Genomic DNA, 27,464 nt, shown 5'->3' on the forward strand with positions numbered 1-27,464 from the left:
ATAATATTACTTGTTTTATTATAAATTGTGTAGTGAGACAGAAGACTTTTGTTTTATAGCCATAGAAATCTTCTTCATTTCTACTTTTAGAAACATTGTTTTTAGTCTGGTACATTTATGGAATTCAATTGCACATCTTTCAACATATCAATCTACTAACACAAAGATTTTTTCTTTTAGTGTCTCTGCTTAAGAAAGAATGAATACTTACTTGTTGGAAAGCGTTGCACCATCTTTGTTGCATAAATGCAAGTTACAATATAATAGTGTGCATTAAAACAACCGTAGGTCTAACAAAATATACTTAAGTATCTCAACTAAATTCTTCTTATGGGAAAAGTGAGAAGAACTCAGACTGGACAACAGGAATTTTATTTCTTTGTCTTTCAGCTGCTGACATTTTGTCTATTGCTCTGCAAAATATCCTTTTAAAATGCTATTCATGGTTAACTGTTACTGTTATTACATTAATGAATTACAAACCAATTCATTCCTTTAATAGGTAATTAGTATCTGGTTATATCATGTATATAAGTATGGTGATACCACATATAGACAAATGAATATGTGTGTCTATTAACTATATATTCATTTCTATAAGAATAAATTGCCTCCGATTTCATTATGGATGTGCTTCAAAATGCGCAGGATAAATACAAAAACTCTGATTACACAAATAGCTCAAAAAATAACTTTTCATGTTACCGTTGTGTTCTAACTGGTCAAAAAATAGTTCATCTCAAATGCGAGACAGGCAAAGGATTTCCTTATAGCCAGGAATGCCATTGTGTATCTGCTCAGGATGTTATTTATTATTTCACTTAATCAAGGCAAAAATTATCAGGATTAGTGGCTAGAATAAGGGTCCTTGAAGATGATAGGTATTTAGCCATTGCTCCAGCATTGCTTCAGGGCACATAGATGGACTCCCATGAGCCCTAAGATACTGAGCCTTTTTCTACCTGCAGGCCCCAAAGCAGGTGTGTTCTGCTGATGATGCAGCTCCAAATGGAGCATACCACAGGTGTTGCTAATTAAGAAAGCTATGGGAATATAAAGAAGCTCACATTTTATTGCTGATGGTGGAGTGCCAAAGGTTTGTGAAAAGCTGGATTCTCTGCTGGCCCAGGGTAGATAAGCACACAAAAGGGCACAGAAATGGATTTGAATGCAGCCACTTATCTGTATGCCTTTTAAACTTCATTATGTAGCATATAATGGTGTGCTTTTAGCACTAAAATTGGGAGTCCTTTTATGAATTCACTAATTTATTAACATCAATTTGTGTCACCGTTTTAGTGGTTCCTCTCATTTCTTTAGTCAAGAAGTAGAGCACCTAGTCAGCATTAGATCAATCCCAAGTGGCTCTGATTTTCTTGAAATGGTTATTGTGGCCTGTTGGTATAAATCTGTATTTTGTCCTTATTAGCTATGATGGTTCCTCCCCACAATCAGAAGAAAGTTAATCTCATGTAAAACAAAGATATTTATAGTTGTCATATAACCAGAGCTCATTGCTATAAAAATAAGCCAATTATTGAGAGAAAAGATATTTATATACTTTGCCATTAAATATTTGGTATTGATGGATATTATGATAAAATGGTGAATATGAACAAAAAGTAATACCAGATTTATTTGGGCTTTGTTTATGATTGACTACTTGGTATCCTTTATACTGGTTAATGGAACATTAATAAGAATTGCCTTGGATTTATGTTAAGTAATAAGACAAATTGAAGAAAATAATAAATGCTTAAGGTGAGTAAAAGTTTACTGTCATATGTATCTAACTAAGTCTACCTTCCAAAGCCTATGGACTCCCTTCCTGTTCTGGCCATGAAGCTGTAGAAGTTTATGAGATATAAAAGAAATGATGCATATGTTTGTTGTAAACATGAAATCCTCAGTGGACATCTGATATAGGAAACTTTATGTGGTATTTAGATGTTGCTTGTAATTATTAGAACTGGGAGCACTGGCTGTTGGGAGTCTGAAAGGACAGGAAACAGGAAGTGGGGGAGTTGAGGAGACAGAGTGAGAGTTACAGAGGGTGCAGCAGCAGCTTGCTAAAGAGATTTCCACTTCAAAAATAAAGTCCTGTTGAAGTCTGTTAGCACCTTGCTTGGCTGATAAAACACTTTACAGGAAAGCATTGATAAGATTGGAGCTGTATTTACAGAGAGAGCAAGAGAATGCACCACAAAAATGTCAGCACCAAATCTAGGAAAAAATTATTTGGAATATAAAAGTTCCAGTCAAGTAGCTGGAAGAATAATGACAGGTTTCAGAGTAGCAGCCGTGTTAGTCTGTATCTGCAAAAAGAACAGGAGTACTTGTAGCACCTTAGGCCAGGTCTACACTGCGACTTTAAATCGGTTTAATGGCCGATATACCGATTTAACGCTGTATCCGTTCACACGACGTCGTCATTAATATCGAGTTAAACGGCTCCTTAAATCGATTCGGAACTCCTCCCAAACGAGAAGAGTAGCGCTAAATTCGATAGCGATAACTCGGATTAGGGTGCGTGTGGAACGGAAATCACGTTATTGGCCTCCGGCAGCATCCCAGAGGCACCACTGACCGCTCTGGTACAGCAATCTGAACCGGATGCAGTGCGCAGGTGAAACAGGAAAGACCCCGCAACTTTTGAAATTACATTCTGATACTGTCTTGCCCAGCGTGGAGCTCTATCAGCACGGCTGGCATGCAGTCTGAAATTGAAAAAAGAGCTCCAGCTAGACCGTAACGGGGATTATATGCTATAGCTGTATTGGGAACAATAATCTGATGATAACCAGCTCCGTTACAGAACACGAAAAGTGCCAAAGCGTTTGAATAAATAAACCCTCCCAAGATACACGCAGCAACTGCGTACAAGCGTAACGGAAGCCAGATCTCAAATGGACGCTCATGAAGAGGGAGGCGGGGTACTGAAGATCTCAGCTATCCCACAAGGTCCACAGCAGTCCTCTGAAAATGTATTTTGCATTCTTGGGCTGAAGCTCACCCAATGTCGGTAGGTTCAACACACGAGTGTCTGGCGTGGTTCAGGAAACAGCTCCTCAGTTTATCCCCCCGTCCACCACGTGAAAAGAAAGGCGAAAGCATGCGTGTGCTACTGATGCGTCTTGCTCAATGCACTCCGCGAAAAAGCGCCAAAGGGTTGTCTCTGCCTTCACAAAGGAGGGTGAGGCCTGTACCCAGCACCCTCCCGGAGCGAAATTGTTCTGCCCCAATCAGCAAATGCTCCAACACGGAGTGGGAACTAGTATACTGAGGAACAGCTACCTCACAGTGCACCGCTCCTGCAAATCGATGAGCTTGAGCAGGACGCAACAATCAGATTTCGGATCCAACTGGACGCGCTAAACCGATTTTATTAGATCTGTTTTGTAATATCGGTTTAAGCTAATTCGAAATAATCGTGCAGTGTAGACGTACCCTTAGAGACTAAAAAATTTATTGTAGCATAAGCTTTCATGGGCTACAGCCCACTTCATTGGATAAAAACTGTATTGAAAGAGAGACTAAGGCCACCCAACATTCCATAGGACTGGCAGGTAGGGTTGCCAGTTTTGGTTGGAGGTTTCATCACATCACATAATCTTTAATTAAAGATTTATCTTTAATTCCTGGAGATTTCAGGATAATCTGAGAAGACTGGCAATCCTACTGGCAGGAGAGGACAAATTGTGAAAGCTTGTAACTACAACTGGGTGAAATTTTTCAGTCAAAATTTATTTTGGTGGAAAATACAGATTCTGAGACACAAGCATTTTGTGAATTGATGTGGATTTTACTTAATTGTTTTAGCTGAAGTAAAAGTTACAAGAAATTCTGAAAAAAGTTTCCTTTGACATTTTCTAAATGAAACATTTTTGATTTTTCAATTCAAAATTACTTTCATTTTTAAATTGCCTTTAAAATAAAAGAATTAAAACTTGTTTAAATGCTCCAAAATCAGAACAAAATGTATCATTCAATCTGAAACAATTTTTTAATTGCCAACTAACCTATTATTTTTCCAGCTGTATTTATATTATAACCTTTGTGCTGTCAAGTGTTCTGTTGAACCTCAAGGAAAGAGAACACAGGAAATTCCTGGAGAAATTGATCCAACGTTTGTTTGCATATCACCATCTAGCAGAGCCTACAATTTTTTGTGGAGTTAGGGCTCTTCCACCAAAGCCAGGGGACTTCCAAACAGATGTATAGCTCTTCTGATGACACTTGATATCTTTCACAAGCAGAATATGATTTTAAAAGCAAGAAAATACAGAACCACTTCCAGAACAAGTCTGTTTCTTTGGTTCCCAGTTATATGTTCCCCCTACTTAGAACATAAGAACAGAAGAACGGCCATACCGGGTCAGACCAAAGGTCCATCTATCCCAGTATCTGTCTACCGACAGTGGCCAATGCCAGGTGCCCCATAGGGAGTGAACCTAACAGGCAATGAACAAGTGATCACTCTCCTGCCATCCATCTCCATTCTCTGACAGAGGCTAGGGACACCATTCCTTACTCATCCTGGCTAATAGCCATTTATGGACTTAACCACTATGAATTTATCCAGTTCTCTTTTAAATGCTGTTATAGTCCTAGCCTTCACAACCTCCTCAGGTAAGGAGTTCCACAAGTTGATTCGTTTTCTGCATGAATAAGAACTTCCTTTTATTTGTTTTAACCTGCTGCTATTAATTTTCTTTGCTGGACCCCTAGTGCTTTTTATGGAATAAGTAAAAATAACCTTGCGCTTATTCCACCTTTCTCCACCCCTTCATGTTTGATATACCTCTAATGCATATCCCCCCTTAGACTTCCTCTTTTCCAAGCTGAAGAGTTCTAGCCTCTTTCATCTGTCCTTCATATGGGACCCTCTCAACCCCATCTTTTAGTTGCCTTTTCTGAATCTTTTCTAGGCAGTTGATCTTTTTGAGGTGGGAGACCACATCTGTACACAGTATTCAGGATGTGGTGCTACCAGATTTATAAGGCAATATATATTCTCAGTCTTATTCTTATCCTTTTTGACATGATTCCTAACATCAATTTGCTTTTTTGACTATTTCTGCACACCGGTGGCATCTCAAGAACTGCCCACGAGACTCTCAAGATCTTTTTCCTGACTCGTTATAGCTAATTAGCCCCATCATATTGTATGAATAGTTGGGGTTATTTTTTCCAATGTGCATTACTTTACATTTATCCATCATTACAATTCATTGCCATTTTGTTGCCAATCACTTAGTGTTTGGGAGACTTTTTTGAAGTTCTTCACAGTCTGCTTTGGTCTTAACTATCTTGAGCAGTTTAGTATCATCTGCAAACTTTGTCACCTCATTTTTTACCCCTTTCTCCAGATCATTTATGAATAAATTGAATAGGATTGGTCCTAGGAAGTTAAGAGAACACTTTTTTGAAATAAGGCTAAAGTTTGATTCTATTTTGTCCAGCAAGATATGTCTAAATTTCAGGGTTTAAGGATTTGTTTTTGCTGCTGTGAATGGGTGTCAAATACTCAAATACAAAATAAAGCAAGAAACTGATACTAACAAAAATGAAACTTAACACCAACAGATTTAATAAACTGATTGAAAAGCACACACCCGGACTCATATCCAAATACTGACTTGCACTATTGAATACTATTTTTGGATTATCTGAAAATATCACCACACTCTACAGTCACGTAAGAGTACAAGGGTCAGCTGCATCAGCTTATTAAGACTGATTTGTGCTACACCTTAGGTACAAAGTAGCCTTAAAACTGGCTTAATTGACTATCTGGGGATTTGATTCCTCCAGCATTGAGGCTTCTCAGGTGGTATCAGGCCAGAATAGTCACTCTTTCCCTGCTTCAGCTCAAGTGGCATAGCTGAGCAAAAGGGGTTGTGGCCAGCAAGCTCTTATATCCATTTGGTCTCCTAAGGCTACTCTTGCACCATTGACCTGGGCTGGCACTTAGCGGACTCTGAATCATGTATCCACAAAACCTCAGGACATGCACACAGTTCGTGCCATTTGATCATCCAAGGGCTCTCTCTTTTAAAGAATAATTTTTTGCAGTTTAAATATGGTAAAATACACTTTTTCAATAGATTTTGAAAATTCAGTTTACTTTTCATGTTTTCAGATTGCAGATGCATATCTGCAGACAATTTTGTATTCACAAATTTTGTGAGTGCAGTTTGTCAACTAAATATCTTGAGAATTTGTAGGTGGGCACTGCACACATTCAGATAGCTGGATATGTGGGTGATATCAGTTATACCACAAATTATTGGGTACAAAAAAACTTTTAAAATTTGTTTATCTTTTGGGGGAAGGTTGCTAAAATCTTCTATTCCTGCAGAGTGATCTAGATAAGAATTATTTCCAAAAAGTGATCTGCGCACACTTAAACAATGCCTATTGTATACATCACTCAGGCAACCACTTATCTGCACTACCATGAGCTGCCAGTGATTAGTAAGCACACTCCTGCTTCCACTTTGCATTACTCACCAAATATGAATTACTCACAGGGGGTCAAATCCTACAGGTTTTATATCCCTAGCACAGGCAGGAACTACCACTGAAGTCAGTGGACAAATCCTGGCTTAACCCAGGCACTGAGTCCATGGCACTGAGGCTGAGATCCTGAAAGGTGTTTAGACTCCTAGCTCCCAACTTCAGTGGAAGTTAGGAACTTAAATACCTTTGAGGATCTGAGTCTGAGTCCTCAACAGTTCTACACTACTGCTAGGCTCTAATGCTATTTCCTTGAGGGATCAGAGGATCCCTCAGAGGTAACCATCTACCCTAGGGGCTTCATAGTTGCCCAAATCTACACCTTATGCAGGGGTAGAGTCCTTTACTTTTCTCTGCCAACTCTAATCAATGGTACTTGGGATACTGGAGGATAACATAAGAGTAGGAATATCTCCTCACTTCCCAGACAGGTTGGGTGACAGCAATGGTTAATTTAGGGGCTTCACAGTTGATAACAGTGAGTGTTTATTTTGGATCCATTGTTCAGGGAGGGGTCTGAGACCCTTCAGATTGAAGACCTGATCCTCTCTCCTACCCATTAGATTAAACGGACAGAAATGCCCTTGCTTTCTTGGTTAAATAATCTTTGAGACAAGCCTTTGATAAATATAACGTTTAAACTGTTTTGAAGCTCAAATAGTCAAATGCAGCCAGAAATAATTGTTTTTCTTGCCGTATAGATTATGCACAAAGAGAAGTTTTTAAAAACGGAGAAACAAAACTTTAATAGGACTGAATGGGGCAGCAACAATGAGGATCCCCTGCAGATGATCCTATAGGAACAAGACATTGATGGCACTAGAGATTGTGGATAAGTGAAGACAAATGAGAAATACTTACATTTCAAAACAAAGAGCAGGACAAGATTTTAAAATGTATATTTCTTTTGGTAAATATTTGTTAGAGGTTGAGGTGCTGAGTCTATGAGCAAACAGCACACCATGGAGAATGTAGGCTGCAAAGCTCATTTGGCTGGGAAGGAATTGTTTATTTCACATGTCATTTGCTGTAGGAGTTCTACAAAGTCAGCAGATTTTTTTTAAAATCTAATGAGTATTGTTCCACGATGAATTCCAGCTTTGATGACCATTCCCTTTTAGGTGTTTGATCTGTATTTTTGTGAGCTGCGCTTTATTCACTTGTGCCTCTGGAATCTTAGCTATGTTGATCAGTGCCTCTTATTTGTTCAGCACATTTTCACTCTTTGTAATTATTTTATGCTATTTATACATTCTTGTAAATACGTGGTCCTTTACAGAGACTGAACAGAGTGGTCCAACCGCAAAGAACTTCCAGGCTAAATAAGACAAGTACTGCCAGTGATAATGACAGACAGATAATGGAGCAAGAGGGTGGCAATAGTAAAGGGCTATAAAAATAATGATCATGTGATTTCTTTTTTAGAATTGTGTATCTCTTAATCTGCATTGTATTTTAATTTGGTGCAATTCCTTTTTTTTTCCATTTGATTTTTAAATATTTACAGCTCTAAAAGAACTATAAATGCTTTTCTCTTTTATTATTCTACAATGACTTAGATGAGACAAATCTGTCTTAAAGAAGACAGGTACTATCCCCAGATTATAATGGACAGTGATTTAGACTTCACAGTAAAATATCTCAATGTGATATATAGCCAGGCTAATGCTTCTTCCACAGTTACAGTGTCCTTGCTCTACTATACGCCATAGTGAAATCTCTTTTCACTAGCCTGCTGCCAAATGCTAATAGTTTGTAACAAATTTCAGGAACCCAGGCGCAACATGTATTACATGTTTTGTCCATCTTTTATCTCTATAATAGTGCATTCATTAGAGGATAGAAGGAGCAGCAAGCCCCTTTTCTTGCTCAGAAATAGCACTGTTTCTCAAACTGACAGCGAATGGGAAATTAGCAGTGAATGGCATAATAAATGCACTCATTGCAGTTGAGACTTAACAGCTGATGCACCAATGTAGGCCCCAGGCTTGCCCCAGTCACTGTTTTATAGCAAAGATTGCAAATGTTCTTGGCTTCAACTGTCATATGAACGTGCAAAAGTCTGACAAATAAAACTTAGCTCTTATTGTATTACTGAAAGCCATCTAATTATAAGTATTGTTATAAATTCTTTTAAAAAACTGCACAGGTTGATAGATCCAGGAGAAATATCTTTCTTAGCTGTAGTGCAACTCTTTTCTTTCCCAGCTGAGTGTATCACAGTAAAATCTATTTTATGTACCCAAATCTCTCTGATGGAAGCCATTCTTAGGTGCAGAGTAGGGTTGCCAGCTTTCTAATTGCTGAAAACCGAATACCCTTGCCCCAGCCCCTGCCCCACCTCTTCCCCCAAGGCCCCATCCCTGCCCTGCCCCTCCCCGCCACTCCTCTCCCCCTCCCTCCATCACTTGCTGTCCATTCCATCCTTGCTCACTCCCCCGGAAATCACTGCTGCCTGCAGAGCCAGGCTTGGCGGTGCTGACAAGGAGCTTGCCCGCCTGGCCAATCAGAGCACAGAGAAGCAGAGGGAGGGGTTGGTCCCAGAACAAGAGGACAGGGGCAAACCGTGACAAGGCAGGAGCCGGTCCCTGGAGCAAGGGACCAGGCAGGAAGCGGTAGGTCCCCAGAGCGAGGGGCCAGGGCTGGGGCAATCAGGGCTGGCAGGGCAGAAGGGAGGGTGTTCAGGACCCCCCCTCCTGCTCAGGTGGCAGCACCTACCTCTTGGAGCCCAGCCTGGAAGCCAGCAACTGCTCTCTGTCAGGCATCAGTAGATGAGCAGAGAGCAGCTCCTCCATGTGGCTCCAGCCGCAGCTGCTGCTCTTCCTGCCCCCCAACAGTTGCTGTGGCTGACCAGACACTGACAGATCCCCTTTTTGACCGGACATACCCATCGAAAACCAGACAACCCTAGTGCAGAGCCAGTTTCTCCAGGATATACCAATGCAAGCAAATTAAAACACTGCAGGATGCCAAAATATTTTGCTTATAGAGGACATGAATTAATTTATCCTCACGCTATTCCTTAGAGATAACACTATTTCACAGATCAGAAAATAAAAACAGCCATAAGGTGGTGTCCCAAGGCCACACAGAATGTTAGTGCCAGCACTAGAACCCTTGAGCTCCTTGCTGCCAGCTTTGTTAGTACTTGACTTGACAATGCAAAGGTGCCCTCACATGCTTATCTTTATTTTAAAAATGTTCATTTTAAGTTTAAAATAGCAAAACAAATTCCCCCATTAGATAGTGCAGCGAAGTATTCTGCTTCGTATTTTGCTCTCAAATCTTCTTTTCAACAGATTTACATTGCAGAGATTCAAAGCCTTAAGTACGATGTAAGGTTCATTCCGACTGCCACCAGGAATTCTACTATTCTCTCCTTTCTCTCAAATTATCACAATATCTAAATATACAATGCAACAGTTAAAGCTGGTATCACTGATGTCCAGGATATCCCAAAGACTTTCCAGTTTAAATACACGAGTACTGCCACTGGTAACAATAGACAGACAATGGAGCAGGAGGGTAGTGACCTGAGACACAAGGTGGGTAATATCAATTTATTCGACGAACTTTGGACAATTTATGGGACACTATGAGAGACATTTAGGGAAAGTAATAAGCTCACTAACTATTTCATATCTTACTCTACAAGGTGTATTGTGCAACATGCTCCAGAAAGCCTGATCCAAAGCCCACTGAAGACGGGAGGGACTAGGCCTACATCTACAAAGGAGAGTGAGAATGGAATTCCCAAAAGCCAGCAAGCTGAGCAGAAAGCCACCTAAGTGTCACAATGGCTAATTTTTAGGCACTTAGAAAATCACAGGGAACAACATAGGTTCACAATGCTGGAATTAGGCACCTTGGCACCCTAAACAGTGCCTGGGGCGACATACGACACACAATACACAAAAGCCAGCACTCTAGGTGGCTCCTTGCCTAAGCTAGCCAATGGAAGATACTATTGAATGGGGTATATGCTAAGCCCCACCCCTCTCACAGAGCTGGGCTCCTAAGGCCAGGTTTCAGGGAAGCACCTATTTCTGACAGCGATCCACAACTGGGAACATCTCTCCTGGTGTAAAGTGGCTGAGGCACCTAAGGGACTTTTGGTGAGAATGAGTTATGAAGGCACCTAACATCACAAAATGACCAGAGGACGAGGAAGTGGTGCCACCTTATAACTTTTAGCCTACTGCTTAGTGTGCTTCTCCTGAGAGATAGGATTTGAATATATATCTCCCTTCTCCCACTCTGGCAGAGGTAGGAATTGAAGCTAGGTCTCCCACATCCACTGACCTATGGTATATTCTGATGGGGGATGGGGAGGGCTCCTCGAATCTCACCTTTTGAAGCTGTTCCACTATGGCTAAATATCTAGGGTCACTGGGCCAGAGCTAGAGAGGCAGCAAGAGAGAGAATGACAATAATCCAGTGGTTAGGGCACCCATCTGAGAGGCAGAATAGGTAGACTGGACCCCCTAATTATTCATGCAAAGTGGAACAGCTGCAACAGGAGAGACTGAGGGAGCTCTAAATAGGAAATATCCCATATCTTGGTGATTAGAGCACCCTCTGGAATTCCCTGTTCAAAACATTTTTCCTTCTCTAGCAAAGGAGGGGAATTGAACCTGGGTTGCTCACATCCCAGGTGAACAATTTAATCACTGGGCTAAACGTTATAAAGTGGGCACCTCTGCCAGATAGATTTTGAATGGGGCAAATCCAGTAGGTGGCCTCTGAGGATGCCTAATGGATCAGGTCCTAAGATAGGCAGGCAAAAGTCTATCTTCCCCGGATTTGTGAATTGCTTTGTGGGGTTAGGCAAGAGATAGGTGTCCCGATGCCTAAAGGGAGGCAGCAGTGTGAATACTCAGAGGAAGAAACATAGGCACCAAGGAAACTTTTACAGCAGAAATTTAGGTGCCAACTGAGTTCAGGCACCTACAGGGTTTGGTGGGAATTTTCTGGATTGCTGTAGATCCTAAAACTGAGATTTAGGCACCTACACCCAGGTGATTGACCTGCTATTAGGCTATAGCATCAGTCTCAAGCGAGGTCTACACTGCAAACAACTGTGTGTTCTTATTTCAGATTAGCTAACCTGGATCAAAATAGCAGTTAACTCAGGTTAGCAGCTTGAGTCCAAACATAGGCCACCCTATAGGCATTTGAAAGCTGAGTTGCTCTGTCTTCACTGCTATTTTAACCTTAGTTAGTTAGCACACTTTTTTTTGCAGTGGTAGACATACCATCTCTCTGTCTCAGAGGTTCTCAAACTGTGGTCTGTGAGTTCCGTTCAGGTTGTCCGCGGATAGTTCCCTCTAAGGTGCGTGCCTGGGCGGCTGCACATGAGAGAATGAAGGGCCATCCACCTATTTAGTGGAGCTGCGCAGGCACGGCTCCACTAATTAGGTGCCTGGACACTGGAGAAGACGCACATGTAAAGTGAGGTGGTGGCCCTGGGGGGAATAGGGAGTAGGGGCCAGTGGAGTGAGCATTGGGGGGTGGGCGGAATTTGAGATATTCAGGGCTGCAGTAGCCAGACAAAGAGCCGACTTTCCCCAGCTCCAGGGCTGCAGCTGCCGGAGAGAGACCCCCTGCTCCTTCCCAGCACCAGCTCAGAAGCTGCTGCGGCAGGAGAGAGAGGGCACATCCATTGCATTAAAAAGGTAAGACTACTGCTATTAAAATATGAGCTGTGTGCTTTTATTTATAGAAAAAAAAAGGTTAATTAGGATTTTTTTTATATAGCGCTTTTATCCAAAGCACTTTACAATAGTTAGCTAATGGTACAAACAACATTTGGAAAGATTGTTAAGTGGTCTGTTGTGACCCTCAGCAATTTTCAAGTGTTCCGTGGAGAAAAAAAGTTTGAGATGAATATTTAATCATTTGTACAAAGTGGCATACTTAGAACAGTAGCGTCTAAGAGACGGAGACTGACTAGTCCTACTCTGAATGAGGCAGGGCAAGGCCTTGAACATGCAGCTCACACAGTCTAGATAAGTGCCTGAATCACAGGACAATTTGCTGTTCTAGAGTATCTGGCTTTTTGTAGAATGCAGAATAGGAACAATTTTCAAAAATATTTGCAGCACAGGAAAGCCATTTCACACCCAGCTCTACTCGTCAGGCAAAGTAGCATAGAAGCTGTTTCCTTACATAGTTTCACACTACAAATGCACATACACACTTTGTGTTGCTAAATCTGGACTGCCACAGGGAAACAGACTCCCTGCATATACAGGAACTCCTCACTAAAAGTCATCCTGGTTAACGTTGTTTCAATGTTAAGTTGCTGATCAATTAGGGAACATGTTTGTTTAAAGTTGTGAAATCCTCCCTTCTAACGTCGTTTGGCAGCCACCTGTTTTGTCCTCTGCTTGCAGTAGAAGAGCAGCCCATTGCAGCTAGCTGGTGGGTAGTTGGAACCAGGGTGGACCAGCAGCCACCCTATCAGCTCCCCGTTCCCCTAAGTTCCCTGTGTAGCAGCTGTCCCTCCCCCTACTGCCATGTGCTGCTCCTGCCCTCTGCCTTGGAGCTGCTTCCAGAGACTCCTGCTTGCTGTGTATCAGTGGTGGGGAGGGGAGAAAGAGAGTAATGTCAGGGTGTCTCCCCCTCCCCCCTGCTCCTGCACCCAGCTCACCCCATCTTCCACAGAGCAGGGAGGACACACAACCTGACCTAGGCAGTAGCTGTGGTCTCAGGTCTCAGCAAGCTGATTTAATTAGCAAGGCAGTGTACTTAAACTTGGGGTCAGCTACTTAAAGGGAAAATACACAGTTTCTCTCTCACACACAGGGTATGTGTCTCTGTCTGACCTCCCTCCTTTCCTACTGCCTTGTAGAGTGTTGTGAGGGTTAACCCTTGAGGGCGCAGTCAATTGTTAGTTCATTTAGCAGTAATATCCCACCCTCTGACTCCTCCACCTCAGCTAAGCTTCACAATCATCACTGTGTACCAGTATTAATTTGTTTGTTCATATATATATGAAATATGGTCTTTTGTCTGGTGAAAAAAAATTCCCTGGAACCCAACCCCCTCATTTACATTAATTCTTATGGGGAAATTAGATTTGCTTAACATTATTTCGCTTAAAGTTGCATTTTTCAGGAATACAACTACAACGTTAAGGGAAGAGTTCCTGTACCTGTATTCCTTTATCCTCAGTCTCTTCACCATGCTGTCTCACAACACGATGCAATATCACTTCACAAGTTGATATCAGCAACCATGACAAACTACCACCAAAACTAGTAGGTCATCCTGTTGTGACCTACTTTGTTCATTGTCCCCACACATTCAGGTTCTCATTGCATCCTAGTACTACTTTCTCTATAACAGCTATAAGATCTATCCTCTCCTCTCCAACCATATTGATCATATTCTTCTACCTATTTGGGTGATCTTTCATTGTGTAACTATTGTGATCTCCTCCGCTTCTCCAGCCTCTGCACATCACTGTTCTTTCCTCTGTTCTAACAAAAATCCCTCTGCTGATGTAATTTCTCTCTCTTGGTGTTTCAACAATCTTAGCCCTTCTTCAAACCCCATCACTGACTGCCTCTCTCTTTTTTGTTTTTAACATTAAATTAATTATCTTTGTTCTCAAATGTTCAGCTCAACCTATGCCAATATCTGTTTTTATTCCCTTTCATGCATCTCATAGCTCCCTACACCGGTATCTGCACTTCTTTTCTAACTGCTCCAGTAAGGGACTTGATTTGGATTAAAATCTTTCCAGTGAACTCAATAGACTCTGTAAAAGCAGCAAAGAGCCCTGTGGCACCTTGCAGACTAACAGAAGTTTTGGAGCATGAGCTTTCATGGGTGAATACCCATCCAATGAAGTGGGTATTCACCCACGAAAGCTCATGCTCCAAAACGTCTGTTAGTCTATAAGGTGCCACAGGACTCTTTGCTGCTTTTACAGATCCAGACTAACATGGCTACCCCTCTGATACTCAATAGACTCTGGATATACTCTCCTTCGCCCACCCTCCCTCTAAAACTTTTCATATTCTTTTAGGCTGTCTTTTATGTTTGAAACAGCCTCCACACGCTATAACAAGTTCCCCCCTCCTTTCCTTATTTAAATCTTTCCTCAACCTCCCACCGCCTACTTTTGTCAAGCCTCCCAAAAGGCTGTCTCTACAGTGTTTTTCATTTGAAGTCTAATCTTGCATATAGTATTTGGGGTTCGAATGTAAAATCCTCATGATGCTGACATTGTTTTACACGTTTGCTAAACCCCATGTGTCTTCATTTTATAAAAATGCTTTCAGTATCCATCATAAATTTGAGCCCATGCTTGTAAAATTCAGAAGCTTGTGTATTGTTTCAGTGGCCAGTAAGTCCACAGAAGATGGCATTCACATATTCTAATTTAATTAGGTACATATCTTCTCTAATTACATTTACAAATAATCCCTATTTTCCAGATGGAGATAGAGATGAGATTTTTTCCAAGATTGAGAAAGAAGGGTTAATTATTGCACATTGGATAAATTGGACAAAGAGAGGGAGTTACTTTTGAAGACTTTAAAGAGTGATTTGATTTAGGTAATAATCCCTAGCTGTTAATAAGGAATTACATTAATATACTGAAAAACGTATCCAGAAGCACTAGAATGTAGAAAAGGTATCTGTATGTGTCAGAGCCAGGGAGAAACTTTACAATTTCAGGGAATGAGAAGATTTTAATTGATAAACTTGACAGGACAGAGTTGGAAAATAAAGACATTCAGACAAAAGCATTGAATGTGAGACAAATAAGAAATAATGAGAAGACTAGGCTCTGAATTTACGGAAATATATAGGAAGTACATGTTACAAAGGCATTCAGGATAGAGCCCGGAATATTACGAAAATAGCAGTATGAAATCAATTTGATATAAAATCTTTATTATGTTTTCACATCATTTTGCAAATGTATTACTTACGCAAAAAAGTATTGAAATTATCATTGTATATGCTTAGATAATTACAGACTACATGGTTCCCAAAGTGGTATAATAACCATGCATCAGTAATAAAGTATCCATACCAGAAGTGTGTTTAGCATAACAAATACTAGTATATCATAAATTCTAATTATAAACAAAAATAAATCAAATAATGGACTTTGCAGAGTCCTTAAGGAAGTTGAAGGAACATTTGCTATTAGGTCCTACAAAGAAAAGAAAAAGACAAAAAGGCTAAAAGGCTAATAAGGAAGTCACCAACACATGTAATACAATCTTCAATCTCAGATTCTTCCTTAGTCTCTTAGGATTCCAATGAAATATTATTCTGGGAATTGAGAGGAAAATTATAAAGAAACTAAATTTTTCTTCTGGCTTCACTGCACTCTGAGATGTAAACAAGAACAGATGCATGTTCACATACTCACAGAAGTGAAACATGAAAAATGGATTGTGATCCACTAACTTTTCACCTTTGGTTAGCAACCTTGTTGAAGCTATCTTTTGGGGACCATGGGCAAACATTTGCAGATGAATTTATATAAATAACTACCCTTCCTCTCTCCCTCCACACCTTCCCCAATGGGAAAGATGTAGATGCACAGGATTTACCGGGCCCTTCAAAGATGAAGATGGTTCACAGAAGGTGACAGCCCAGGAAGAAAGGAAAATCATCCAGGGATTATGTACAAAAACAATGTTCTTGTTGTAAGGAGTTTACAATCCAGCTCCAATACAATATATAGCACAAAGAGAACCATCAGCCAGGATGAAGACCACATGGCTCCACGGACAATCAGGGGACATGACATACACTCCACGACCATCTCCAGATCTTCTATTCACATGGAATCATTCATTGTCCATTTCTCTGCTTACTTCCTGGGGTAACTCCAAACAGGTTAGCCAACCGCAGGCAATGGAGCTATATTAAATGAGGGATGATAAGTTCCATACAAGCCATAGGATCATAGAATATCAGGGTTGGAAGGGACATCAGGAGGTCATCTAGTCCAACCCCCTGCTCAAAGAAGGACCAATTCCCAGTCAGGGCTCTGTCAAGCCTCACCTTAAAAACCTCTAAGGAAGGAGATTCCACCACCTCCCTAGGTAACCCATAGCTGGGTTTAAGCCAAAGGAGAAGTCATATGTGTACCTTAGCAGCTCACAGATTTCAACTACAGAGTTGCAATGGATATGTTCCATATTAATTTTCAGGATAAATCAGGCAGGCTCATGAGACCTTTGCTCCTGCAGAAGGTAGGGTTAGGATTTGGTTCCAAGTTAAAAATCACTAATTTTGGAATATTTAAGTTAAGTATAAAAGTTATTCATTTGTATGCATAAAGATACAAAAGTTAAAATTCATACAGCAAAAATATATATGTGTGTTTATACAGACACGTTTTTCCTCCGGTCACCATTTGGCAATATATCCCTGTTCAGCAAAACACTTAAGCTCCAGTTTAACTTGAAGTGTGTGCTTAAATCCTGTTGAAGTGACCAAGACTTAGGCTTGTGACTAATGTTAAGCATGTATTTAAGTGCTTTGCTGAACTGGGTCATTAATCAGTATGTATTCACACTGAACTGAATACCTATATAGACACTCTCTATACAGGATTCTGAACCTTGCAAGCTTTGGATTCAATCTATGTGCTAGATTCAGATAAATATTTCTGGGTTTTGCCAAGCTTGGCATATAATAAACATATCCTGTGTGAAATATAACATATAATGGGCCACATTCACCACTGGCACATGGAACACAATCTGTTGACATCAGAAAAGTTGTACCTAGTTACACTAGTAGTGAATTTGGCCAAATGTTTGGCTATATATTCTCTATATGGGTTAAAACTGGAAGCATTTATCTGAAACACCCCTGACTCACCCTTTAAGTGAATTATGACTACTCAAATAAATGGGACTGGGATCCAAGCCAGCCCTGAGTATTGTTTTACAACACCAAAACCTGGCATACTTTGGAAAGCCAAAGTTACCATCCACGAAGACATATCCAAAATTTCTTTATATCTTATTCATATGTAGACATAGTTCTACATTCATCATATTTCACATTTTGGTAGAATTAGGCATGCTTGGAGATTCTGTTGCACTTGGTGGAGCAACAGAAACCAATTAGTTCAACCACTGAATAAAAATGGGAAATTATTCTTCACTTAAGAAAACTGTCTTTTTCCAAGCAGTTCGGGACACACTGGTTCAGCAAACATGCTATACCCAAAGCTTTTGATGATATTCTTAGGTCTTCTGATAGCATTTGCAATACAACTTGAGATGGGCAGTTGGGCTAAGCAAAGGAGGAAATCAAAATCCATAGTGTAGGAACTTTTGGAGCTTCCTCAATTGTAGAATTGCACATCCATAAAGAATCTTTTCAAATTGCACATCCATAAAGAATCTTTACTTCCAACAATCTAACACAGAGAACCAGTGGATGTATCCATACATCAGTCCATCCATCACAAAATCTTTGCCTTATTCCATAGTACATTAAATATTTTGGATAGGCACAGATTGTGTGGGTATGTTTATATGACATATATCCCCCCAGCAATAATGCTACAATCTCAGAACTAAAGTAAAATCATCTTTCTAAATGGAATATTAATTTTAGCTAAGCTGCTTTTGATGACTATGCTCTTTTGAAAACCAAAGCTCCATACAAAGGATAAAGGGGAAGAAGAGGGAGACTGTAGTTGATGAAATGCAAATGAGGCTTTGCTTAGACAGCTGGCTGCTTCTGGATGACATGTGTGATGAATGGCCCTTAAAACATGAGCAGGCATCAGGCTCCAATTCAGTGTCAGACTGGCAAAAAAGGCAGCCTTACTGGATGCTTCCTTTAATTAATGCACCACTTCTGCATTAGTCCAGACATTGCCAATAAATGGGAGAGAACTGATATCAGTGGTAATATCAGAAGTCTTTCAACCTTGAAGCTGGGATGCGTTAGCCAAAAGCCACAGTATCGTAAAAGGTTTAATTGTATTTGTAATGTACCAGTGCACCATGACAAAAATGGGAGATAGTGTAAGCAGGACTGGGTAAGCCTGTGATAAATGAGTGTGGGTGAGTGATTACAAAGCAAGGAGGAGTGTGAAAACAGACAATAGACAAGCAAAAGGAAGGGGAGTTCTGATAGCAACAGCTATTCTCATGTGAAAAGTAGGTGCAGAGAGAAACCTAGCTATAGTTTCATATGGGAAAAAAGCACAAAGCAGCTTAACATAAATCTTTCCTCCTAAACAGATTTCATTGACAAAAGTGAGATTTACCATTGCAACACCTCGCTGGTGGACTTCTTGGGGAAAGAGCTAGAAAGCGTTACAACTTACTAGATCAAAATTACAGCTCAAGGTTTTATAGTAATTACAGAACAAAATAACAGGCTCTACAATTACACACATTATTCATCTATTTTGTGGTTTAAAAATCATTTTGATCAATTTAACATTAAACTATAGCAGAATTTTGCACTTTCAATTAAAAAACAGTATCTTAAAACCATTCAGCATCATTATAAAATAGAATGGAATGTTAATAGTCTATTTGAGATTTCTATTTTTTTAAAATCTCACAAAGTATGAAAACATATTCAAGTTATTATATTTACAGATTACCAACTACTCTGGTTCCCTGTCTATCCACAAGCATTTCTAAAGTATCTGCCACCTTAGCATCTAGGCAGAGGCACATAATTAAGTGCAAGTCCTGTTCAAAGTTCTTGATTATAGCCTATACATTACATTTCTGAGAAAAGGGATTTTTTCACCTAATATCCTTAAAGAGATTTGCAATTATTTGATAATACCTTCATCCATGTAGTGACCTTCTGAATCCATTCAAATTATTCTCTCCCCTCTCTGACACACACACAACGTGTGCTTTTTTTAAAGCTTGAAAGAATCAGCCACAATTTAAGGTGAATGCCACACATATATACCCCATCCATGTTAATGCTCTTTCTTACTCTTAGATCACTTTAATAGAGAGAGAGAGCGCACATGCCAGACATGGTGGGGGGAGGAGTGAAGGGGAAAAAAAAGAGAGAGAAACCAGCCTACTGCCCAACACCACAATCCCCTGCTCTAACCGTTCCACTCTGTGAACAACTGATAACTTCATGGACCACAGTGTGGGAATAACTGCCATAAATCATATTATTTAGAATCACTTGTATTCTTTCCCAATTGGAGTTTAATATAGTCTTGGAAATATACATTACATAAAGTTCTGCGATGCAGGAAAATATCCCTACTCAGGATGGCACTTAAACATGTGCTTACAGTTCAGCACATGCTCAAGTACTTTCCTAAATGGGGCCTGCAGTGGTAAATTATAAGTTTTTATTTTTTAAACACGGAAAATCTTTCTTAAAATACATCCATGTAACATACTGGGGACATACAAGACCTTCTTAATAAGAATATGTATTTTAGCCTTTTAGATACTACATTTCCATATATTTTCCTTCTAAATATTTATATAGTTTATACATTATATGCAAGTAAACATCCCCATACTAGTGACAATGGCTGAATATAACCTGTATAGTTGATCAGTTAAGTCTGAGGGGGTAACGGAAGGGGAGGGAGATTACCAATGAGATTTTCTTCCTGTTTCATACACTGTTTTTGTTGTTAAACTGTTTACATTCCGTCCTAATGTTTCTACCCTTTCTTATGTTTGTGTAAACCAGAAGTTTCATTGCTGCAAAAAGCCTATATGTCTGAAAATGGTAAATTAAAAAGCTTCGTGTTGAGTAGTAGAGTAAATTAGAGGGGTCAAAGTAGTTGGGATCATAACCATTTATTACCAATGTAATAAAACTCAGACATGACCAAGTCTGATGTACCAGATGAACATTACTGGCCAGGTTCTTAGGCAAAGCCAGCTTGCACTTGGTGAAGAACCAAAGATGGTTACTTAAGCTTGGTTTACCTATAGGCCCAGAGTAGTCAGGGATAGTCAGAGTTCACATATGTTCTGGTAACATCCCTAACACTGAGGTTGTAGGAGTGGAGCTAGCTGTAAATCTTAATCCAATGAGTACCATTATGAAAGGAGAATCCCCAGGTAAACCAACAAGCTGGCATTTCAGCTGCCAGAAGAAGGGCTAGAATCAGTCTCTATGTGTTGTGGGAGAAAGGAAATCCATGAATACACGGAATGTCTTTTCAGAATGTAGGCAACGGAGAGTGAAAGTGAAAAAATATGGATACAATCTTGGCCACTCTTTTTTTTCTCTCTCTCTTTTTTTTTTTTTAAAAAGTCAGCCGCATACTGTAGCTTTCCAGTTAGATAGTACATTTTTGCTCCCGACTTCTTCTTTCCCACATGGAATTGCAGATATAAATCAATGCAGTCAATCCCACAGTATGAGAGGTGCCATTATAGCTGGAAGTTTCAAATCCAAATAGGGCCAGATAATGATTTGCTTTCTCAGGTAGAATAACTCTTTACTCCATGAGTTGATTGCAATGGGACTACTTGAGAAGTAAGGTGCTAATCATTATGGTAATAATATCAGAATCTGCTCCAGAATTTGATCAGCTTCTATTGAGAGTAGCAAAGAGTCCTGTGGCACCTTATAGACTAATAGACATATTGGAGCATGAGCTTTTGTGGGTGAATACCCGCTTCGTCGGATGCATGATGGATGCATCACTCTATTGAGAGTGATTATTCTGCACTGTTTACTAAAAATTCTCTCCATCTTTGAAAACTCGGGAAACCAGAATGACAATGAAAAATAAATATCAAATTCCTGCTTCCTAATTATGTTGTTATGGGGAACCGCATGGACAACCATAGTGTAATCACCTTCCACTATCCCAGCTCAATCATGTCTCTAGAGTAGATGAGCCCTAAAGTTGCCATATAATGTTCCCCTAATGGGATTTGATTTAGACAGCATTTTACACTACTGGATGCTAGCTATGAATAAATAGCTATAAATCACTTTGGCCAAGTTAACCGAAAGGCATGTGCCAAATTCCAGTGTCAGACTCTCCAGCACACATTCCATAATAAACAGGAAACTGTATTTAGCAGAAAACAACCAACAAACCAACAGGGTTAGCTTAAAATCATTGAACCACAAGGCTAGGCACAGATGGCTCAGACTTTCCTATGGGAGTCCAGAATGCTGGTAACCAGTCATGGTGGGCCAGCACTCAAGCACTGTCAACAGAAATACACTCCTGGCTATTCTGTTAAAAAGAAAACAAAAAGACCAAGCTAGAGTACAAAACCAAACATTCATGAAGGAAGTAAAGGATGTTCTAAACATAGAACAAAAATCCACATATGCAAAACCTATGAAGAAAGCAAAAATAATCTCTTGTTAAAAATGCAGTTTATATCATAATTGTTTTCTGAGGCTGTGTTTACTCATTCATAATGCCCAGAGGCATCTTCAAAGATGTAAATATGATCTCTGTAACTAACCCAAACATCTTGCAGGCTTCAGAACTGATCAGAGGCCAATTTACAGCCAAAGTTTCTAAACATTCTGAAATTGGTGCGTATGTTTATGGGCGGAGGGAGATACCTTAAGAAAAGTCCAAGATGGTTGCAATAGAAGACTGAAAATATCGAATCTCTTATAAGTTCCAGAAGAATTGTGGACCAGAAACCCAGCTGGTGTAAAACACACCTTCCACTGAAGTCAGTAGAGCTACTTTATATGAGCTGATGATCTGCTCTTGTAATTTTTACATAACTGACTCATAGTTTTGAACAGGGGGTTGGACTAGTTGAGCTCCTGAGGTCTCTCCCAACCCTAATCTTCTATGATTCATGAGTGGTATGAGAAATATGGAAGTTTTTAATTCACAGTGGGATTCATAAAGTTTGTTTGTTTAAGATTGCAAAGGTTCAGACCCCTGGAATTTTGGATACATGCAAATGTAGCCTGAGTTTAGGTTTGTGCTGGCACTTTAAGCCAATCAAGTTTTGCTTAGTTTGGAGATTTATTATGAAAGTTTTTCACAGAATGATGAATATAGCAGAAACTTTTTCAGAAGGCAGAGAGGGGTGGAGTTGAATATCTACAACAGCTCTAAGCATGAATTTAGTGATTGGTAGATCATTTTTGGCACATGTTCTATCTGAATTCAGAGATGTGAGCCCTCTGGGAGGAATTATTCAGGAACACCAACCACCAAATCCCACTTGTTATGTGCTCCAAATTCAGCACTCTTTGGAATGCCACTACGTATTTTACTCTGGCTCTGTTCTTCAATGTAACTTTATTTTGTTTCAAAACTTTGTCTAAAAAGCATTGTACCAAACAACAGCTTAATTCTCCACAATCTATTACTCATATCAGCTATTTAATATTGTGACAAAGTTCCTCCTCCACCTTGGTGGGTCCTGCGCTTATTGACGGATTTGTTCACCTCAGTGATCTTCCCTTCTTATAGAACCCACAGTCTGAGTCAGCTCCTCCTGTGTCTGATCAGGAGTTGGGAGGTTTGGGGGGAATCCAGGCCCGCCCTCTACTCCGGGTTCCAGCCCAGGGCTCTGTGGATCGCAGCTGTCTATAGTGCCTCCTGTAACAGTTGCAGGACAGCTACAACTCCCTGGGCTACTTCCCCATGGCCTCCTCCAAACACCTTCTTTATCCTCACCACAGGACCTTCCTCCTGGTGTCTGACAATGCTTGTCCTCCTCAATCCTCCAGCAGTATACTCTCTCACTCTCAGCTCCTTGCCTTCTTGCTCCCAGCTCCTCACACACGCTCCTTCTCCTCTGGCTCCTCCCTGCCTGACTGGAGTGAGCTCCTTTTTAAAGCCAGGTGCCCTGATTAGCCTGCCTTGATTGGCTGCAGGTGTTCTAATTAAAGTAGCTATCTCTACTGCCTTCTAGAAAGATCTTAATTGGCTTCAGGTGCCTTGCTTAATCTGGAGCAACTGCCATTTGGTACCAGGGTACTAGGGATTTGTTTAGCCTGGGGCTAAAATACCTGTTTCTCGGTACTTTACTGTAGCCATCTGGCCTTGCCCCATCACAATATGTTTGATTACAACATTAGATTACATTTTCAAGAACAAAAGAAATGTGCAGAAGGGTCAAACCACTCAGGCAATGTATTGATACTTTTCATCACTATCCAATCTAGCAGTGCAAATTTCCAGTGAGATGTGCAGAATGTGTTATGGGAGGCTGTGTGGTTTTGTCAATAGGGAACAGACCATCAGGAGACCTGCAGTGTGACCTAGGTACAGAGAGGTGACAGGACTTGCCCTATTTTTCTCCCTTGTCTATTTAGATGGTAAACTCTTTTGGGCAGGGACTGACTTATATTATGTGTTTGCATCGTGTAGAACAATGGGATCCCAATCTCAGCTAAGTGATAATACAAATATGATGTGTCTGGAACACATAACGTTAGTGAGGGTGTGTCTCTGAACCATCATCTTTACTATTCACCCATGGCATGAAAGGATACTACATTAAGATTTAAACATGACTAGAAAGCCTTCCATATTCCTAGAGAATATCATCTACCAAAAAAACCAGAAACAACCAACCAAGCAAAAATCCACTCCTGAGCACAGGAACAAAAGAAATGTCCTAAAAGAATTATGGAAATGGAGCTCCAAAAACATGATTTATACATGTACCTTAGTCACTTCGAACAAAAGGTAGAGGTGAACTAGCAGGCAATGTAAAGGGGTAAAAGATATTTTTATCCCTCCTGTTTTTCCTTTACTTTCTCTACCCTTTTTAATGAAAGAGGGTCTGATGGGCAGTTCATACAAAAGAAACATTATATATCATCTTTAACATCATGATTTCACACCTTGGTTGTCATAAAGAAACACTTTGTGTTATCATAATATTATACTATCCTTTTAAAGATGAATCCATCTGCACTGAACATTGCCACATTATATGCATCATTACACTGTAAGAATAAAGAGCAAAAATGAAAGTATGATGAGACCTAAACAACTTCATAACAATTTCCAGTTTGTAGACACATGAGATGCAATTGCCAATTACAGCATATATTCAATTTTTAAAATGATGGACCACTGTGAGAAAAAGAACAAACATTGATTATGCCTGCTTTCCAATTTTTCTATTGTGTTTGCCTCAGGCTCTGGATATCAACTTTAACTAGAAAATGGACTTTAAGGAGAGCTGTGCAAAAGTCAGCATTTCTATTCAAAAGATTTTTCCTCCTTGATTTTGGTTGAGATGGATTTGTACCATGTGACTTTCACTCAGCATTTCAGGTTCAAAAGAATCCCAATGAGAACAATCAGTTTCTAAAAAGGGAAGATCAACTAATCAATAATCAGTTCTGTTTGTTTGGATTTTTTAACTCAAAACCATGAAAACCACCAAGTTTCACATGATTACTAACCCAAAGCATAAGGCAGCCCAGAATCTGTTGATATGAGGCCTAGTGTAGCTGAAAGATTTGCAAAGCTTTTAGCAAACTTGGGCTATATTTTGGATCAATAATTGAAGTGTTAATACAATAGAATTTGCACATTTAAGGGCTTTTGTATTGTTATGTTTTGATTTTTTAATGGAAAGAGTTCCTTGCATTTTCAGTATCAGAATGAAAATAACTTGGTCTGGTTTTATGCTCGCTAAGTTGCTCCTCATCTACTCATGGCAAGGAAATTTAGAGAACTTGCTGAAACAGGGACAATTAGGGAGGAGTATCAAAAGTATTATTCTACTTTCTGTTATCCCTTTTGCAAATGGGAAGGACGAACTCTATTAATGCCTTGGGAGAAACCTACCCTCTGGTTTACTTTCTATAACTAGATTCTGGTGTAAGGCCCAGCTTGAGAAAACGTGGGTACATAAGCTGCACCAACCCAGGAGGAGTCCTGGATGGCATTGTGACTCAAAAAACATTTTCTCCTTGCTTTAGGGTGTGTGTGTATGTATTTTCTGCTGCCATATACTCTCGGCAGCCCCAAACACTGGCTTAACTCTTCTGAGCGGAATGCGTGGAACCAAGACTCCATCAATTCACTGCCTGCCCCCACTCACCTGTTCCAGTGAAGGAGTAAGCAAATGAATACATAGGTGTGTAAGGAGGTGATCATATGTCTTTTTAGTACTCCTTTGCATGGGTGTACAGTCTGAGTCAGAAGCTAACTCTCTGCCTTCTTCATTAGTGAGTCACCTAAATACAAGAACATAAATTCATGTGAAGTGTTTAGTAAATATCAGAAAGGAGTATCAAATCTATTTGTAGACTCTTTGAAGGACTAGATATCTATTAATATTATCAGAGACTGGAACTGCTTACTTCTATTAATAGCATACAATCACATTAACTACTGTATGCTAAATATCAGTTGTCATGCTGCTAGATCAGATCCCAAACTAATTTTTATTCATGTTTTTGGCAGAACATCTGCTGGGCTGATTCTTTAAGGCTAAAAAATGGCTATTTAAAGAGTCATAACCAAAAGTAATAATTTTAAGTGTTTTGCACACAGCAAGAGAATAATAAAATTATTTTGACAGCACATTAAAGCATGCTAGGTACTGACAAATGCATAGGAAGACAGGGTGTCTGTACCCACAAAGGTCACAATCTATTTTAAAGATCATAGAATCATAGAATATAGGGTTGGCAGGGACCTCAGGAGGTCATCTAGTCCAACCACCTGCTCAAAGCAGGACCAATCCAGGACCAATCCCCAACTCAATCATCCCAACTAGGGCTTTGTCAAGCCTGACCTTAAAAACCTCTAAGGAAGGAGATTCCACCACCTCCCGAGGTAACCCATTCCAGTGCTTCACCACCCTCCTAGTGAAAAAGTTTTTCCTAATATCCAACATAAACCTCCCCCACTGCAACTTGAGACCATTATCCTTGTTCTGTCATCTGGTACCACTGAGAACAGTCTAGATCCATCCTCTTTGGAACCCCCTTTCAGGTAGCTTGAAAGCAGCTATCAAATCCCCCCTCATTCTTCTCTTCTGCAGACTAAACAATCCCAGTTCCCTCAGCCTTCCTCATAAGTCATGTGCTCCAGCCCCTAATCATTTTTGTTGCCCTCTGCTGGACTCTTTCCAATTTTTCCACATCCTTCTTGTAGTGTGGGGCCAAAACTGGACACAGTACTCCAGATGAGGCCTCACCAATGTCAAATAGAGGGGAATGATCACGTCCCTCAATTTGCTGGCAATGCCCTACTTATACAGCCCAAAATGCCATTAGCCTTTTTTGGCAACAAGGGCACACCTGTTGACTCATCCAGCTTCTCATCCACTGTAACCCCTAGGTCCTTTTCTGCAGAACTGCTGCCTAGGCACTCGGTCCCTAGTCTGTAGCAGCGCATGGGATTCTTCCGTCCTAAGTGCAGGACTCTGCACTTGTCCTTGCTGAATCTCATCAGATTTTTTTAGGCCCAATCCTTTAATATGTCTATGTCCCTCTGTATCCTATCCCTACCCTCCAGCATATCTACCACTCCTCCCAGTTTAGTCATCTGCAAACTTGCTGAGGGCGCAGTCCATGCCATCCTCCAGATCATCAATGAAGATAATTGAACAAAATCAGCCCCATGATGGACCGTGTGGGCACTACGCTTGATACCGGCTGCCAACTAGACATGGAGCCATTGACCACTACCCTTTGAGCCTGATGATCTAGCCAGCTTTCCATCCACCTTATAGTCCATTCATCCAGCCCATACTTTAACTTTCCAGCAAAAATACTGTGGGAGACTATATCAAAAGCTTTGCTAAAGTCAAGGAATAACACATCCACTTCTTTCCCCTCATCCACAGACCCAGTTATCTCATCATAGAAGGCAATTGGGTTAATTAGGCATGACTTGCCCTTGGTGAATCCATGCTGACTGTTCCTGATCACTTTCCTCTCCTCTGAGTGCTTCAGAATTGATTCCTTGAGGACCTGCTCCATGATTTTTCCAGGGACTGAGGTGAGACTGATTGGCC

The sequence above is a fragment of the Chelonoidis abingdonii genome, chromosome 1, assembly GCF_003597395.2.
Source record: "Chelonoidis abingdonii isolate Lonesome George chromosome 1, CheloAbing_2.0, whole genome shotgun sequence".
Lineage (NCBI taxonomy): Eukaryota > Metazoa > Chordata > Testudines > Testudinidae > Chelonoidis > Chelonoidis abingdonii.